Source organism: Arachis ipaensis, chromosome B5 (assembly GCF_059453495.1).
Source record: "Arachis ipaensis isolate K30076 ecotype BB chromosome B5, ASM5945349v1, whole genome shotgun sequence".
Lineage (NCBI taxonomy): Eukaryota > Viridiplantae > Streptophyta > Magnoliopsida > Fabales > Fabaceae > Arachis > Arachis ipaensis.
This window is the reverse complement of record NC_142440.1, coordinates 93,520,840-93,534,549: the sequence shown is the minus strand read 5'-3', so window position 1 is coordinate 93,534,549 and position 13,710 is coordinate 93,520,840. Positions and strand designations below refer to the sequence as shown.

The window sequence follows — 13,710 nt, the reverse complement described above, 5'->3', positions numbered from 1 at the left end:
TTTGAAATAATTATTCCAACTTATATTGATTCAAGGATTACCACTTGTAGATCACGAAGTCTACTTACAAAAATTTGTAATTCATGAATTTGATCCATAATAGACATACTATCATTCATAATAAATTCAAAATATTTATCATAATAAAATATATATGTTCCTTGTCATTCAGTATTGTACATTTCTTCCAAAGACTTCTAAATCTCCCATGGTGATTGAATTAACATATAGAGATCATAAAGTCAGTCAGATAAAATGTTGAGAAAATGACCTCGACACGCAAAAGTATCTTCATCATGTTTCTTCTTTAATTGAGTAACCTTTTCTTTTTCTTCCAGTGTGGCATTTTCAGCAGCATCGGCAACTGGTATAGTCTTTAGGTCAATCACATATGCAAGATTGAGAACCGAAAGAAGAAACATCATCTTATCCATCCAATGGTTGAATTTCATTCCATCAAAGTGATCTAACTTGATAAACTCTTGATTCATGACTGATGAACGGATTTCTAACGATTTAGAATTTCACAATAAATCCTCATTGCAAGTATAGAATCTAAACCAATAAAGAATTCTTTCATGAAAAAAATTGTTTGTCACAAGTAACAAACCCCTAAAAATAATAACCGAAGTATTCAAACCTCGGGTCGTCTCTCAAAGGAATTGCAGGGAAGTGTAGTTATTATTGGTTATGGAAAAGTATCTTTTTGGGGTTTTGAATAAGGAACAAGAAAAGTAAATTGCAAGAGAGTAAACTAATAGTTAAGAAAGGCTCTTGGCAAGGTATGAGAACTAGAAGTCCTATCCTAGTTATCCATATCAATTGTGATGAGAATTGTCCATTGCTCCCACTTAGTTAACCTCAAACTATGGAGAAAAGTCAAGTGGATGAATCAATTTGATTTCTCAAGTCCTAGTCAACTCCTAGGGAAAGACTAGCTTTAGAAGGATCCAAATCAATTAGCAACTTCTCAATTATCAATCAACAAAGGAGTTTGATAACTCAAGAGTCTCCAATTACTCTACCAAACCAAGAGGAGAAAAATCTAACTTAAAACCCTCCCAAGCATTTTATCAAACACTTGGAAGGCATAACATAAAAACATAGGAAACTAGTAAGGAATATTAAATCTAAACAACCAATTGCAAGCATCAATGATAACAAATAAAGGAAGAAGCAATAAACATGAAATACCTCAGATTAGATTAAAAAGGGAATCAAATCTAACATGATAATTCATACTAAATTGGCAACATAAAGTAATCAACAGGGGAAATAAATAAACTAGAATGCTAAGAAAAATAAAAGTAGAAGAGAAACTAAATTAAACTAAGATAAAAATCTGAAATTGAAAGTGAATAAAACTAAGAATCCTAGAAAACTACACCTAAAATCTAAAATTATCTGAATGAAAGTTGAGTGAATGAATGAATGATTGATTCCCCACTCTGAAGTCTCTAATCTGTTTTTTCAGGCTTGGAACTGGGCCAAAAAGGAGCCCAAAAACTGCCCCCAGCGTCTTCTACAATTTCTGCACGTGGCACACGTCACGCGTAGGCGTACATTATGCGTATGCGTCGCTGAACTTTCGCAAAGTCACGCGTATGCCTCGCCTAACTGCATGGCAATTATGGCAAATTACATATCATTTTGAAGCTCCGGATGTTAGCTTTCCAACGCAACTAGAACCGCCTCTTTTGGACCTTTGTAGCTCAAGTTATGATTGATTTAGTATGAAGAGGTCAGGCTTGACAACTTAGCAATTCCTTCAATTTCTTGTATTCCTTCCACTTTTGCATGCTTCCTTTCCATCCTCTAAGTCATTCCTGCCCTATAAATTCTGAAATCACTTAACACATAGATCAAGGCATCGAATGGTAACAAAAGAGGTTTAATAATTAGAAATTTTAAGGCCAAAGAGGCATGTTTTCAATCAAAGCACAGAATTAGGAAGGAAAATATAAAACATGCAATTTGTATGCATAAGTGTGAGAATGAAGGATAAAATCCACTCAATTTAGCATAAAATGAACCACGAAATAGTGGTGCATCAAATCTCCCCACACTTAAATATTAGCATGTCCTCATGCTAAGCTCAAGAGAAGCTATAAAGGAGTGAAGAGGAATGGTAAAACTTATGAATGCAACCTATCTATATGAATGCAACTAAATGCAAAAATACTTCTACCTACTTGGTTAAAAGTAAACAAATTCTCCAAGACAAACATAAATCAGATTCCACTAATTCAAATCACACAATAAGAGACATGTAAACTTGTAAGAAGATAGCTCATGAAAGCCGGGAACACAAAATCAAGCATTGAACCCTCACTGAAAGTGTATATGCACTCTAATCGCTCAAGTGTCTAGGGCTAATTCACTCTACTCTTCTCTAGTCATGCTTTCTAAAACTTCGTTCTTCATCTAACCAATCAACAAATATTTAAGGGTGAGGATACATGTATGGCTAAGTGAGCTGTAATATGAATCTTTGACTAACCTAAGTTCTCACCTAACACACACACACTTTATATAACTCTAAAATCATGCCTAGCTACCCAAAATTCCACTTTTGCATCACATACTCATGTATCAAATATATATATTCATCACATATGCATTGATCTTTTATTGAACTTAGCATTGGGGTAATTTTGTCCCCTATTCATAAGTATTTTTGGTATTTTTTTCTCTTTATATATATATATATATATATATATATATATATATATATTAAAAGCATAATATATCAATGCATATGGTTTTTCAATTTTTACATGAGTAAGCACCCAGATTCCCGTTGTGTTTTGTTAATAAAACACAACACATTCTCATTAACCCAAGTTCCCACGATTTCCCACACTTTGTTGACATACAATCTCTATCTTAAGCTAACCAAAGATTCAAATGGGGTAATTAATTATTTTTTCGCTTAAGGCTAGTGATGTGGTAAAATATAGAACAAATGGGGTTTAAAAGGCTCAACGTGGCAAACAAAGGTAATTGAAGTGGTAGGCTATTTGGGATAAGTGAGCTAATAACAAATGATGGCCTCAATCATATGTATGCAGGCAAATACACTAAACAATGGACATATAGAATGGAACAAACCATAGATTGTAATCATAGAGAAGAAAAACACACAAGAATAAAAATCATGGTTAAATAATGTAATCATATAATTAAGCTCAAATCTCACAGGTTGTGTGTTCTTAGCTATAACCCATGTTCCAATTACAATCTTCAAACAAGTTTAACAAAAAAGTTTTAATTTAAATTAGTGAAATGCTATAAAAAGGGTCTTGAAAAAGAACTTATCACTCCAACCAAGTAGTGGTAGAAGAACATGCACAAAATCAAACAAACATGCAATCAAACATGCAAATGCAACAACTAATTTAACAAGAAAAATTAAACATTGGTGTTGAAATAGGAAGTAACTAACCCACGGAAGTCAGTATCGACCTCCCCACACTTAAAGATTGCACCGTCCTTGGTGCATGCTGAGATGTGCAAGTGGGCGGGCTGCAACAACTGATACTTTTCTCCAAAGAATGTTTAGATGGACTTGTATGTCACCCCATTGAAAAGCTTCTCCTTTCCCTTCTCGGTGGCCATCTTGAAAGAAGAGGAAAAAGAAGAAAAGTAACCCAGAAATAACGATAAGAAAACAAATAAAGTATGGGTGGGTTAATGCCAAATAATGAGGGTCTCAATTACATGGTAGCTACAACATGCAAGTGAGAAAATGGAAGAAGCAAATGGCATATCAATAGTGCAAAAATTGCAACAATGGGGAAGAGATAGTGGTTAATGCAAGATAGTATAAGTACATATCAATGCAAATGGAATGCAAGTATCATAAAAATTAGCATTAACTTATAATTAATAATACCCAACAATTTAAAACAAGTAACGAAGCACGAAAATAATTCAATTACAGATGCAACAGTTGAGCAAGAAAATTCAACACCGAAGAAAAAGTATCAAATTTAGAAAAGAAAATGAAAACATGCACAAAATTAAAATGCAATGAGTGGAAGTATGCAAATGCAATAAGGAAAATAGAATGAAAGAGAATAAGGATGAGAAGTTAAAGAAATGAAGAAGAAGAAAGTAAGAAAAAAGGAGGAAAGAAGGAGAAAAGATAAGAGAACAAGAAATGAACGCAACGCGCGCGCAAGCATAACGCGTACCCGTGAAAACTGAAGAAGCCATGCAACGCGTACGCGTGGGTGGCCAAACATGCACACTGACGCGTGAGCATCTGTCACGCATACGCGTGACTACTCGCACGCTTCCAGCACGGTGGCCGCACAACTCTCTGTGAAATTCACGCTTTTATGCCGTTTTCATGCCCACGCGAACACGTCCTTGACGCTTACGCGTGGGTTGAAATTTCTGCAGGGGACGCCTTATTTTCTGTATTTTATTTTATTTTATCTTATTTATCTTTCAGTACTTGCACATTTTTCTTTTACTGTATTTCTGTATTTTGCACTTGGGTTTATATATATATCTTAGATATTTAGTATAGTTTGCACTTTTAGCTTATTAAGTTGTGATATAGAAAATATGGATTAATTAGTTTAGTTTACCCTTTTAGCATATGATAAATTGGTTTAATTAAAAATAAAAGAGTAAACTAGAAACTTTAGTATAACAGAATCACAACAATCCACACACCTTATATACAATAGCAATAAATGTTGGTTAATTGACAACATTTTTCAAGGAAAATATTAAATTTTATAAAAGCCATTCTAAGATTCACATTGAGTTGAATGAAAATTCTTGATTCCTACTTGCATGACATATATAACTGATATACGGATTTTGATCCAAAGAACACACAACCCGTGAGTTTTTTAGCTTAATTGTATGGTTACATTTAACCATAAATTTCATTTCTGTGTGTTTCACACTTCTTTTCTATGCTTGTAATCTTTACTTTGTTTTAATCTATATGTCCAATATAGAATGTAGATACATACCCACATATGATTGAGGCCATCATTTGAATTTTTCCTCACTTATCCCAAATAAGCCTACCTTCTACATCACCCTTGTTAGCCCCCTTGAGCCTTTTAACCCCCTTTTGTTCTATAACCATATCACTAGCCTTAAGCAAAAAAAAAAACAAATTAAAAATCCCAAGTTGAATCCTTGATTAGCTTAAGACAGAGATTATGTATCAATTAAGTGTGGGAAAACATGGGAACATGGGTTGATAGGAAATGATTAAATTAAATAAGAATAATCAGAAGTTTGGGAGCATGCTCATGTGAAACCAAATTAAACTAAAATACCATATGCATTGATATATGTTGTGTTTATGTTTCAAAAAAAAACCTTTAAGTGTTTTAATAAGCAAATAAATAAGGGGACAAAATTACCCCAATAATGAGTTTAGTAAAGAAATCAATGCACATGGAAGTAAAATCAAAATTGGTACATGAGTATGTAATACAAAAGTGGGAAAATTGGGAAGACCAGGATAATTATAAATTATATAGAGTATGTATATGTTAGGTAAGATCTTAGACCAATCAAGGATTCAACTTATAGCTCACTTAGCCTTATATATATCCTCACCTTTACCTTGGCCCCATTACAACCTTGAAAAGACCTTATGATGTTTGTATCTATACATTATATATTTGTTGATTGGTTAGATGAAGAACAAAGTTTTAGAAAGCATGAATAGAAAAGAATAGAGTGATTAACCCCAAACACTGAGTGACTAGAGAGTAAACACAAAAATCCAGTGAGGGTTCAATAGCTCATCTCCATATATCCAATTTTAATTATTAATTGTCTTGCAAGTTTGTGAATTCCTTTAACTCAACTCAATTGTGAAAGTGCTTTAACATGATTTAGGCTTGGCTATGCGTATATGATTCCTTGAAAATATAAATCAAATTAACGACATGTAAGCTCTATATATATAGGTGGACAGAAATTAGAATTGCATGATTCATTTAGGTAGCTTGCATTTAAAATAAATTGCAATGCATGAGATTCCACCATTCTACCTTCACTTTTTCTCTTGGATTCAGCATGAGGACATGCTATTTTTTAAGTGTGGGGAGGTTGATAAACCCATATTTTATGATTCATCTTGTGCTCAATTAAGTGTTTTTATCAATTCTTCACCCACTTATTCATGTAAATTACATGATTTTACTATTCCTTCCTTATTTTATGATATATGTAAGAACATGTTTCCTATGCGTTAAAAATATTAAATTTAATTATCCTTTATTACCATTCGATGTCGTGATTTATGTGTTGAGTATTTTCAGGCTTCATAGGGCAGGAATGGCTTAGAGGACAGAAAGAAAACATACAAAAATAGAAGGAAAGCACAAAAATAGAGTTTTGAAGAAAAGGGCAGCAACGCACACGCGTGGATGATGCGGACGCGTGCCTAGCGCAAAATGGCAGCGACGCATACGCAAGGACGATGCGGACGCGTGCCTTGAGTAGAACGCAAATGACGCGTACGCGTGACCAGGAAAAACTCCAAACGAACGCGTGACCCACGCGTACACGTGATGGACGCCACGTACAAGAATCTGCAGAAAATGCCCTCAGCGATTTCTGGGCCCCTTTTGGCCCAGATCCAAGCCCAGAAACACAGAATAGAAGCCAGAGAATGGGGGAATAAAAAAAAACAATTGATACAACATTCATTCACATAATTTTAGGTTTTAGATGTTGTTTTAGAGAGAGAGAGAGAGAGGCTCTCTCTTCTCTCTTAGGATTTAGGATTAGGATTAGGATTTAGGATTTCTATTATGATTAGGCTACTTCTCTTCAATCACACGTTCCATGTTCCTTTAATTTAGTTTTTACTTTTATTCTATTACTTTAATTATTATTTATCTTTTCAATTTGGTTTATGAACTCCATGTTAGGATTGATTTTCTTAATTAATACATATTGAGGTATTTCAGATTTATGATTGCTTTCTTTAATTTATGTTATTGATACTTATAATTAATCCAAATTATTTTCATTCGAGTAGATTTTCTTCCCTTTTGGCTTTGGTTGAGTAATTGGTGATACTTGAGTTATCAAACTCAGCAGTTGATTGGAAATTCGGATTGCTGATTGATTTGGATCCCTCTAAAGCTAGTCTTTCCATAGGAGTTGACTAGGACTTGAGGAATCAAGTTAATTAGTCCACTTGACTTTCCTTTATTTAGTAAGGGTTAACTAAGTGGGAGCAAAATCCAATTCTCATCACACCTGATAAGGATAACTAGGATAGGATTTCCAGTTCTCATACCTTGCCAAGAGATTTTCTAATTATTAATTTATTTTTCTTGTCATTTAAATTACTTGTTCTTTATTCTAAAAACCCAAAACAAAATATACTTTTTCCATAACCAATAATAAATCATACTTCATTGCAATTCCTAGAGAGACAACCCGAGGTTTAAATACTTCGGTTATAAATTTTATTGGGTTTTGTTACTTGTGACAACCAAATTTTTGTAAGAAAGGATTCTCTGTTAGTTTAGAAACTATACTTACAACGCGATTACTCTTATAAAAATTCTTTACTAACAGAAATTCAGTTCGTCGATCATAGAGAAGAAAAACACACAAGAATAAAAATCATGGTTAAATAATGTAACCATATAATTAAGCTCAAATTTCACAGGTTGTGTGTTCTTAGCTATAACCCTTGTTCCAAATTACAATCTTCAAACAAGTTTAACAAAATTGTTTTAATTCAAATTAGTGAAATGCTATAAAAAGGGTCTTGAAAAAGAACTTATCACTCCAACCAAGTAGTGGTAGAAGAACATGCACAAAATCAAACAAACATGCAATCAAACATGCAAATGCAACAATGAATTTAACAAGGAAAATTAAACATTGGTTTTGAAATAGGAAGTAACTAACCCACAGAAGTTAGTATCGACCTCCCCACACTTAAAGATTGCACCGTCCTCGGTGCATGCTGAGATGTGCAAGTGGGCGGGCTGCTACAACTGATGCTTTTCTCCAAAGAATGTGCAGATGGACTTGTATGTTGCCCCAGGGAGAAGCTTCTCCTTTTCCTTCTCGGTGGCCATCCAGAAAGAAGAGGAAAAAGAAGAAAAGTAACCCAGAAATAATGATAAGAAAACAAATAAAGTATGGGTGGGTTAATGCCAAATAATGAGGGTCTCAATTACATGGTAGCTACAAAATGCAAGTGAGAAAACAGAAGAAGCAAATGGCATATCAATAGTGCAAAAATTGCAACAATGGGGAAGCGATAATGGGTAATGCAAGATAGTATAAGTGCATATCAATGCAAATGGAATGCATGTATCATAAAAATTAGCATTGACTTATAATTTATAATACCCAATAATTTAAAACAAGTAACGAAGCACCCAAATAATTAAAGAAAAGATGCAACAGTTGAGCAAGAAAATTCAACACCAAAGAAAAAGTATCAAATTTAGAAAAGAAAATGAAAACATGCACAAAATTAAAATGTAATGAGTGGAAGTATGCAAATGCAATAAGGAAAATAGAATGAAAGAGAATAAGGATGAGAAGTTAAAGAAATAAAGAAGAAGAAAGTAAGAAAAAAGGAGGAAAGAAGGAGAAAAGATAAAAGAACAAGAAACGGACGCGACGCACGCGCAAGCATCACGCGTACGCGTGAAAACTGAAGAAGCCATGCGACGCGTAAGCGTCGCGCACGCATACGGGTGGGTGGCCAAACATGCACACTGACGCGTGAGCGTCTGTCACGCGTACGCGTGATTACTCGCACGCTTCCAGCACGGTGGCCGCACAACACTCTGTGAAATTCATGCTTTTACGCCGTGGGTTGAAATTTCTGCAGGGGACGCGTACACGTGTGATGAGCGGATAATTTATACGCTTTTTGGCATTGTTTTTAGTATGTTTTTAGTAGGATCTAGTTACTTTTAGGGATGTTTTTATTAGTTTTTATGTTAAATTCACATTTCTGGACTTTACTATGAGTTTGTGTATTTTTCTGTGATTTCAGGTATTTTCTGGCTGAAATTGAGGGACTTGAGCAAAAATCAGATTCAGAGGTTAAAGAAGGACTACTAATGCTATTGGATTCTGACCTCCCTGCACTTAAAGTGGATTTTCTGGAGCTACAGAACTCAAAATGGCGCGCTTCTAATTGCGTTGGCAAGTAGACATCCAGGGCTTTCCAGCAATATATAATAGTCTATACTTTGGCCGAGCTTAGATGACGCAAAAGGGCGTTGAACGCTAGTTCTACGCTGCAGTCTAGAGTTAAACGCCAGAAACACATCACAAGCTAGAGTTGAACGCCAGAAACACGTTACAAACTGGCGTTCAACTCCAAGAATGACCTCTCCACGTGTAAACTTCAAGCTCAGCCCAAGCACACACCAAGTGGGCCCCGGAAGTGGATTTATGCATCAATTACTTACTTCTGTAAACCCTGGTAACTAGTTTAGTATAAATAGGACTTTTTACTATTGTATTAGACATCTTTGGATTATCTTTTGATCTATTGATCACGTTTGGGGCTGGCCATTCGGCCATGCCTGGACCATTATCACTTATGTATTTTTAACGGTAGAGTTTCTGCACTCCATAGATTAAGGTGTAGAGCTCTGCTGTTCCTCATGATTTAATGCAAAGTACTACTGTTTTCTATTCAATTCAACTTATTCCGCTTCTAAGATATCCATTCGCACTTCAACATGAATGTGATGATCGTGACAGTCATCATCATTCCCTATGAACACATGCATGACAACCACTTCCGTTATACCTTAGATTGAATGAGTATCTCTTGGATTCCTTAATCAGAATCTTTGTGGTATAAGTTAGAACCCATGGATGGCCATTCCTGAGATCCGGAAAGTCTAAACCTTGTCTGTGGTATTCCGAGTAGGATCTGGGAAGGGATGGCTGTGACGAACTTCAAACTCGCGAGTGCTGGGCGTAGTGACAGACGTAAAAGGATAGTAAATCCTATTCCAGTATGATCGAGAACCTCCAGATGATTAGCCATGCCATGACAGAGCATTTGGACCATTTTCACAGAGAGGATGGGATGTAGCCATTGACAATGGTGATGCCCTTACAGAAAGCTTTCCATGGAAAGGAGTAAGACTGATTGGATAAAGACAGCGGGAAAGCAGAGATTCAGAGGAACGAAAGCATCTCTATACGCTTATCTGAAATTCTCACCAATGATATGCATAAGTATTTCTATCTTTATTTTCTGTTTATTTATTATTATTATTCGAAAACTCCATAACCATTTGATATCCGCCTGACTGAGATTTACAAGGTGACCATAGCTTGCTTCATACCAACAATCTCCGAGGGATCGACCCTTACTCACGTAAGGTTTTATTACTTGGACGACCCAGTGCACTTGCTAGTTAGTTGTGCGAAGTTGTGAAGTTATGTTTGGACCATGGTATTGTGCACCAGTTATTGGCGCCATTGCCAGGGAGAGAACGAACAACAAATTTTACAACCTCAGAGTAACAATTTCGCATACCAAGTTTTTGGCGCCGTTGCCGAGGATTGTTCGAGTTTGGACAACTGACGGTTCATCTTGTTGCTCAGATTAGGTAATTTTCTTTTTGCTTTATTTTCAAAAATTTTTCAAAAAAAAAAAATTTTTTTCAAAAATCTTTAAAAAAATATTTTCCCCTCTGTTTTCGAAAATCATTCTAAATTTTTAAGAATGAATTCTAGAGTTTCATGAAGCATGTTGAAGCCTGGCTGGCTGTAAAGCCATGTCTAAATTCATTTAGACTGAGGCTTCCAAGTCATCATTACAAGAGCAAGCTAGTTGTTGCTAATAAAATTTGTTATTGTATGACTGATTTGTATCTTCTAAAGCTTGGCTGGCTATTAAGTCATGTCTAACCCTTTGATTGGAGCTTTGGGATAATATTGAAAGATTCCTGAAATTCTTCTTAAAGATTTTGGAATCCTTATTTTTCTTTTTCACATTAATTTTCGAAAAATCCAAAAAAAATCATAAAATCATAAAAATAAAAAATATTTTGTGTTTCTTGTTTGAGTCTTGAGTCAATTTCAAGTTTGGTGTCAATTGCATTTTTTCTAAAAATTCTTTGCATTTTTCGAAAATTCATGCATTCATAGTGTTCTTCATGATCTTCAAGTTGTTCTTAGCCAGTCTTCTTGTTTGATCTTCATATTTTCTTGTTTTGTATCTTTTCTTGTTTTTCATATGCATTCTTGCATTCATAGTGTCTATACATGAAAAATTTCTAAGTTTGGTGTCTTGCATGTTTTTCTTTTCTTGAAAATTTTTCAAAAATAAGTCTTGATGTTCATCTTGACATTCAAAGTGTTCTTGGTGTTCATCTTGACATTCATAGTGTTCTTGCATGCATCACATGTTTTGATCCAAAATTTTCATGCATTGAGTCTTTTTGATGTTTTTCTCTTTCTTCATTAAAAATTCAAAAAATCAAAAAAATATCTTTCCCTTTTTCACTCATAAATTTTCAAAAATTTGAGTTGACTTTTTCAAAAATTTTTAAAATCTAGTTGTTTTTATGAGTCAAATCAAATTTTCAATTTAAAAATCTTATCTTTTCCAAAATCTTTTTCAAAAATCAAATCTTTTTCATTTCTCTTATTTATTTTCGAAAATTTTAAAAATCTTTTTCAAAAATCTTTTTCTTAATTTTATATCATATTTTCGAAAATATCATCAACAATTAATGTTTTGATTCAAAAATTTCAAGTTTGTTACTTACTTGTTAAGAAAGATTCAAACTTTAAGTTCTAGAATCATATCTTGTGATTTCTTGTGAATCAAGTCATTAATTGTGATTTTAAAAATCAAATCTTTTTCAAAACTAATTTCAATCATATCTTTTCAAAAAAATATCTTTTATTCTTATCTTTTTCAAAATCATATCTTTTTCAAAAAAATTTTTTAAAATATCTTTTCTAACTTCTTATCTTCTTATCTTTTCAAAATTGATTTTCAAATCTTTTCTCAACTAACTAATTGAATTTTTTTTGTTTGTTTCTTATCTTTTTCAAAACCACCTAACTAATTTTCCCCCTATAATTTTCAAAAATTATCTCCCTCCTTTTTCAAAATTCTTTTAATTAACTAATTGTTTCAAATTTTGATTTTAATTTTATTCCCCCTTTAATTTTTGAAAATCACTAACTCTTTTTCAAAATTATTTTCGAAAACTTCTCTCTCTCATCTCCTTCTATTTATTTATTCATTTACTAATACTTCTCTTCATCTCAAATCATTGCTCTTATCCTTACCCTTGTGTTTGGATTATCCATTCTTCTTCACTCTTATTCCCTTTTCTTCTAACAACAAGGGAACCTCTATACTCTGGTAAAAAGGATCCCTATTATTATTTTTTGTTCCCTTCTTTTTCATATGAGCAGGAGCAAGGACAAGAATATTCTTGTTGAAGCAGACCCTGAACCTGAAAGGACTCTGAAAAGGAAACTAAGAGAAGCTAAAATACAACAATCCAGAGACAACCTTACAGGAATTTTCGAACAAGAAGAGGATATGGCAGCCGAAAATAATAATAATGCAAAGAGGATGCTTGGTGACTTTACTGCACCAAATTCCAATTTACATGGAAGAAGCATCTCCATCCCTACCATTGGAGCAAACAATTTTGAGCTGAAACCTCAATTAGTTTCTCTGATGCAACAAAACTGCAAGTTTCATGGACTTCCATTTGAAGATCCTTTTCAGTTCTTAACTGAATTCTTGCAGATCTGTGATACTGTTAAGACTAATGGAGTAGATCCTGAAGTCTACAGGCTCATGCTTTTCCCGTTTTCTGTAAGAGACAGAGCTAGAATATGGTTGGATTCTCAACCTAAAGATAGCCTGAACTCTTGGGATAAGCTGGTCACGGCTTTCTTAGCCAAGTTCTTTCCTCCTCAAAAGCTTAGTAAGCTTAGAGTGGATGTTCAAACCTTCAGACAGAAAGAAGGTGAATCCCTCTATGAAGCTTGGGAGAGATACAAGCAACTGACTAAAAAGTGTCCTTCTGACATGCTTTCAGAATGGACCATCTTGGATATATTCTATGATGGTCTGTCTGAATTGGCTAAGATGTCACTGGATACTTCTGCAGGTAGATCCATTCACCTAAAGAAAATGCCTGCAGAAGCTTAAGAACTCATTGACATGGTTGCTAATAACCAGTTTATGTACACTTCTGAGAGGAATCTTGTGAGTAATGAGACGCCTCAGAAGAAGGGAGTTCTTGAAATGGATACTCTGAATGCCATATTGGCTCAGAATAAAATATTGACTCAGCAAGTCAATATGATTTCTCAGAGTCTGAATGGAATGCAAGCTGCATCCAACAGTACTCAAGAGGCATCTTCTGAAGAAGAAGCTTATGATCCTGAGAACCTTGCAATAGCAGAGGTAAATTATATGGGTGAACCTTATGGAAACACCTATAACCCCTCATGGAGAAACCACCCAAATTTCTCATGGAAGAATCAACAAAAGCCTCAACAAGGCTTTAATAATGGCGGAAGAAATAGGTTTAACAGTAGTAAACCTTTTCCATCATCCACTCAGCAATAGACAGAGAATTCTGAGCAGAATCCATCTAGCTTAGCAAATTTAGTCTCTGATCTATTTAAGGCCACTCTGAGTTTTATGAATGAAACAAGGTCATCCATTAGAAA

At 34.3% G+C, this 13,710-nt stretch overlaps 1 non-coding gene across 1 annotated transcript; it reads right to left on the bottom strand.

The window, feature by feature from the left end:
• Positions 1 to 12,958: 12,958 nt before the first annotated feature.
• LOC148565010 (small nucleolar RNA R71) lies at positions 12,959 to 13,066 on the bottom strand. The gene has a single exon (XR_015884370.1). It is a non-coding gene; the product is annotated as a small nucleolar RNA R71 (small nucleolar RNA).
• Positions 13,067 to 13,710: the final 644 nt, after the last annotated feature.